The sequence below is a fragment of the Lathyrus oleraceus genome, chromosome 1 (assembly GCF_024323335.1).
Source record: "Lathyrus oleraceus cultivar Zhongwan6 chromosome 1, CAAS_Psat_ZW6_1.0, whole genome shotgun sequence".
NCBI classification, from domain to species: Eukaryota; Viridiplantae; Streptophyta; class Magnoliopsida; order Fabales; family Fabaceae; genus Lathyrus; species Lathyrus oleraceus.
The window spans coordinates 454015451-454020882 of record NC_066579.1 but is presented as its reverse complement, the minus strand read 5'-3'; positions in this window follow the sequence as shown (position 1 = coordinate 454020882).

Below are 5432 nucleotides of genomic sequence, written 5' to 3'. Positions count from 1 at the left end.
CACGCTTTTGTAATTATTAATTATAATTGTAACTTTAGTTATTGATATAGTGATTGCAATGTCTCTAACCAGTTGTTAATTGGGTTTTTATAGGTAAAAACTATAATAGGTCAGAACACAAACACTGTGTTAGCAAAAGGAAATAACACTGTCTTATATATATATATATATATATATATATATATATATATATATATAAAGTTTCTGTCAAATAAAGTGTCTGTCTATAAAAGGAAACAGTTGACTTTGTTACAAATTGAAATGTGAACTTGCATTCATGTGGAATATATTCTAAATGATCTAACCTTTATGATGACCATGATAATAATATCTATGGAAACGTGTATGTTGTTGATATAAAGAAGTCCTTGATTTTTGCCACATAATGTGCATATTTGAATATATAGTTTTCTTTTTTACAAAAAATGTTGGTGTGTAACCTGTTACCTACCAGCTCGTATGTAACTGATTTGTCTGATTCGATTTTTTTAAGAGAGAAAAAAAACTGAACTAATAAAAAGTAATTTTGTTTGACTTATTTTCTTCTTCTTATGAGAACAGAACTAAATCAAATCCATAATAACGAGTTAGTTTGATTAGTTTGGTTCCGGTTGACAATTAAGAAAAATTAAGAAATTTATTTTTAAAATATAACAAATTTTCAAATACTATATATTTTTATGCTATTAAAACAAATAAATAAGTCAAAATTAAGAAATACACGAATAGAGTATACTTATAAAAATAATACAATTAATATAGTGTGAAATAAGAAAAAAATAGATTTGTTTGTTTTAGGTTTAAGTTCTAAATTATATAAAATTGATATTAAAATTAATAGAGGCTACTTTGATTAGTTTGGACTCAAACAAGAAAAAATCTAAATCATTTTAGGAAATTTTTACACTCAGTAAGAAAATCCAAAAAAAATTCTCAGATTTTGAAAGTGCATTTTCGAATACACTATTTTCATACCATTACTTTTAAATATGAAATATAGTATTCTAATTAATAAATTATTTCAAATATTTATTTATTTTTATTTGAAAATAAGAAAATATAAAATAATCATAAATTTATATGTAATATTGCCCTACTATGGAGATTTTCTAGCTCTGTCCTTGCAGTTAGTGTTAATATCTGTGAAGTCTACACATATATATTATCTATTATTGACCTTTCGTACCAGGACTGTATTGACCAGTCAGGTGGAGTATTTTGTTTCTTTGATGAATCTGGCGTTGGATAATTTTTCACCTTTTCATCAATGGCGATCCTCTTTTCCTCGCCTACCTTCTGTTTGACGGAGGGATGGATGACAAGACGATAACTTACAACTTTTGTGCTGCATTTTTGAGAGGGTTCGGACAAACAAATCGACGGTCTTTCTGAGTGGGTCGACAAACTCTCGTTCCTTCTCTATAGACAAACAAGTGTCTATCTTCGTAACTTGATGGGCGTGAGAACCTATTTGGACTTTGTGAGACCCTAATTTTGACCTTAAGATCCCTCATGACATCATATCATTGCTCAGTGCATTGCCTCAAGGATCATAGCATGTTTGGCTCCTTAACCCTAGGGTTGAGACTTGTGTGAGTGGTTTGAGACCACAAAGCATGCTTGTATTGTATATTATTGTTTTTCTTATTTTTGATTACTAACCAAAAGCACAAAATATGTCACTAACTCTTTTTGTTTTGAAGCTTAAGTGATCTTGTGCTCCAATGCTCATAGGAGGCTCCTAAGCTCAATGAAATGGTTAGAAGAAGATGAGAACAAGTCTGACAATGGTCCACAAAGCTCCTAATCATCATATATATCTCTCAAATATCTAAATTTGCCAATTTGATCAAGATAACCCAAAGGGCTTGAGGATTGTTTCCCAAGGAAACCCTAATTCAACTGTGTTTTGACCGTGCCTTGCTCATGAAGCAACATCAACCTATGATCAAATTTAATCAAGGGAAGTTCTTTCATTCATCATTTTATGCATATGTGAGCCTATTTGAGGATCCTCAATCATTCATTCATCAAGATTTGAAGTTTGGCCTTGAGAAGTTGACCAGTTAAGTCATCTAACTAAACTGAAGATCACTGAGATACAACTTTTAATGTGTTTGTCAAATGAAGATGAACCCAAGAGAAACAATGTTCTTAATAACCATATGAACAACTTTCATGTTCATCAAAATTCCATTTGAAACTTGGAATGTCATCATTCATTTAAAAACATTATAGGTCATTTTGACTGAAACCCTAATTTTAGGTCAACTTCCCAAGGACATAACTCCCTTAATTTTTATGATCTTGAGGTAAGACCAAATGAATTGGAAATATTAAGATGTATACTTCAAATGTTATGTTGAACAAAATTTCATAATCCTAAAAGAAATACATGTGATAATACAAAACATTATAGGTCACTTTGGACCTAAGTCTTTGAATTTAAAAAATGCCCAAGTTCAAATGCCCATAACTTTCTCATGAAAAATCCAAATGATGCAAAATTTAAGTCTAAATTGATAATCTTGAAAAGATAAACAACTTTGATGTTGGAGGTTTTTACATTTGAAGCTTGCATCATGGAAACAGAAGGGCTTGAAGATGCTTGCTTTTGGTGGAAATTTTCAAAGGGTGACTTAGACATGTTTTGTGCCCAAACTTTCACATCCAGTTTTCACTAATTTCCAAATGCCAAATGATTTTTTTCCCAACATGACTTTTGTTCCTTATTTCAAGGGCTTTCCAACCATTACTCACATTACTTTTTTGGACTTTCCATGTGTAACTTTCGAAGAGCTTTCTTTTCATGTCCATTTTGGAATTTCATGATATAACTTGATGTGCAAGCTTGTGTAGTTCATTATGCACGTCCAATTCATTTCCAGTTGGTATCAGCAAGGATTTTCACCCATCATTGGGCCTTACATGCGCCTGCACAGACCCATGCAAGGAGAATTCAAATCCCATGCACACGAGGGAGCCATGCCTTGCAATCCATTTTTGCTATAAATAAGTGTTCATTCTCATTCAATTGGCAACCAAGTGGAGATCTGAAGTGCTGCTGAATTGAAATCCCAACCCTCACTGAAGAAATTTTCAGTTTTCTTTCTCTTTTTCAAGCTTAAAATTCAACAGCATTAGTTGATTTTCAAAGCTCAATTCCTTGACCTATCATCTCCATCACACTTCTAGAGCAAAAGTATATCAAAATCTTGGAGAATTTGTGGCATTTGAAGCTTCATTTCAGAGGTAGAACCTCAAACTTTTTTGATCTAGATCTTGCAATTCAATGTGATTTTCTTTGGTTTATGAGGTTTTCTGAAGTCCTCATGCTTGAGGCAGGCCAGTGGTGGTCTTAATTGCTTAAATCGTGCCATTTCAGTTGACATACCATGATTTTCAAGCTCACATTTCTCTCTAAATAGGAAGAGTGAGGATGATCCATGGTTACAGTGGCGATGTACATCACCTAAGCTTCATTTTGATGTCCCTATTTCATTTTCATCACAGTTTGTTTTCCTGCGCGTGGTGGCCGGAAATGGTTGGATCACCGGAGAAGATGGTGGTTTCCACCACCATCTCCACGTGGTTGCTTCACAACCTTTGGATCGTGCCTAAACGTTATAATCTTGGCCATCCAATGTGATTACTTGTTTTAATGCCATGTGCTGCGCGCTTGACTTAGGTCTACCTTGCATCCGCACCTCTGAGTTGTTGATCCATTGCCACGTCATTTAATGAACTGATCCTGTGGCGCTGGATTTTTCCTATTTTTCTATTTTTCTTTTAATTTCAGTTAATTCCTTTTATTTTCAAAAATTCATAAATATTTTATTTGAAGTCATAAAAATATGAGACCAATGCCAAAAAAATTCTTGAAAAATCTAGTTTCATATTTTGATTTTTAATTATTTTTGTGACTTCATTTAATATTTTTTGTGAATTATTTGATTTTTAATAGTTCTAATTCATTTTTAATTAATTTTTGATATTTGAAAAATCTAAAAATATTTTCCTAACACCTATGGATCATGATAAGTCAATGTGGTTCACTTTATGGACAGTATGACGCTGCCGTAATTGAGTTTGGTGCCCATGTTATCGTAGTTGGGTCATTATGGTTGGGTTTTTTATGGACGGTATGGTTGCCCGAATTGAGACATTGAATCATTTTGGAAACGAAGCAATGGTTCACGTGGTGTAATAAAGTCAAACAATGGTTGGATGTTATGGCGATGAGATGTTTGTACATTCATAAATGGGGGGCTATGATAGCATGATGTTGAATCATATGAATCATCCAGGTTATAAACATATGTGGTGGCTGCGTATGGTTGGTGGTGGTTAGGGTTTGGTTCCTGGTTTTAATTTTGGGCATGTAACATGAATTGGTTGCGAAGTTAAGTGTTTGGTGGTTAAGTGTATATGGTAGGGTGATGGTGTGAGGTTAGTCGTTGGGGTTTGGTGGGTTGACATTGTTGTTGGGAGGGGATTTGTTGTTGGACGTTTGATGATGAAGCTCATTGGCATGGATCAATCAAATACCCGGCTCAGACACAAACAATGACGTTGTAACCGACCTAAACTATACCATATAATGTTGAGTTGGTCTAGCACCATGTATGATTGATTCGTTTAAGATGTGTTGTCGTCGATTCCTCCAATGACGACACATCTCTTTTGTGAAGTCTCTCCAATTGGAATAATCCTATTTGCCATTGACTCTTTGTTGATGCCAATCTTCCAACACGTCGGAGATTCTGGAATTTGTTGTTGCATGTCGAACTACAGTTTTACACGGTCACTCTGGTGCATCTCCATAGTAGTGAACCATATGATTGGGGTTTTTATTGTCCAAACTGCAACATCATCATGGTTAACCTGATGATCAAGACCCAAATACAACCTCCAAATAAACCATATAAGAATTTGACATGATTAGAGGATATGCAATTGGATCATTTTTTAAAATCAAAAGTAAAGGAAGACATGGATAGCTAGGACTAAGGCAATTGAAAAAGTGTTTGGAAATTGGGAGGAGTCATATAAAGAACTTCCAAAATACTTGGTGGCACTTAAGCATTATGCTCCAGGGACTATTGTCAATTTGGAACGTTGCCGACGTATACCCCAGACGGGACTTGTGTTAGTAGTAATGACATATTCCACTGACTCTTCTAGGTGTATCAACCATGCATCAAATGTTTTACTTTCTGTAAACATATTATACAAATTGGTGGTACATGGTTGCATGGAAAATATAAAGGAACACTATCGATGGAAGTGACACAAGATGACAACAACAACATTTTTTCAATCACCTTTACACTAGTTGAAGGAGAGACTGCTGGGGGATGAAGTTTTTTCCTAAAAAATCTCCGATTGCACGTTGCTCCTCAGCCTAACTTATGTTTGATCTCAAATAGACA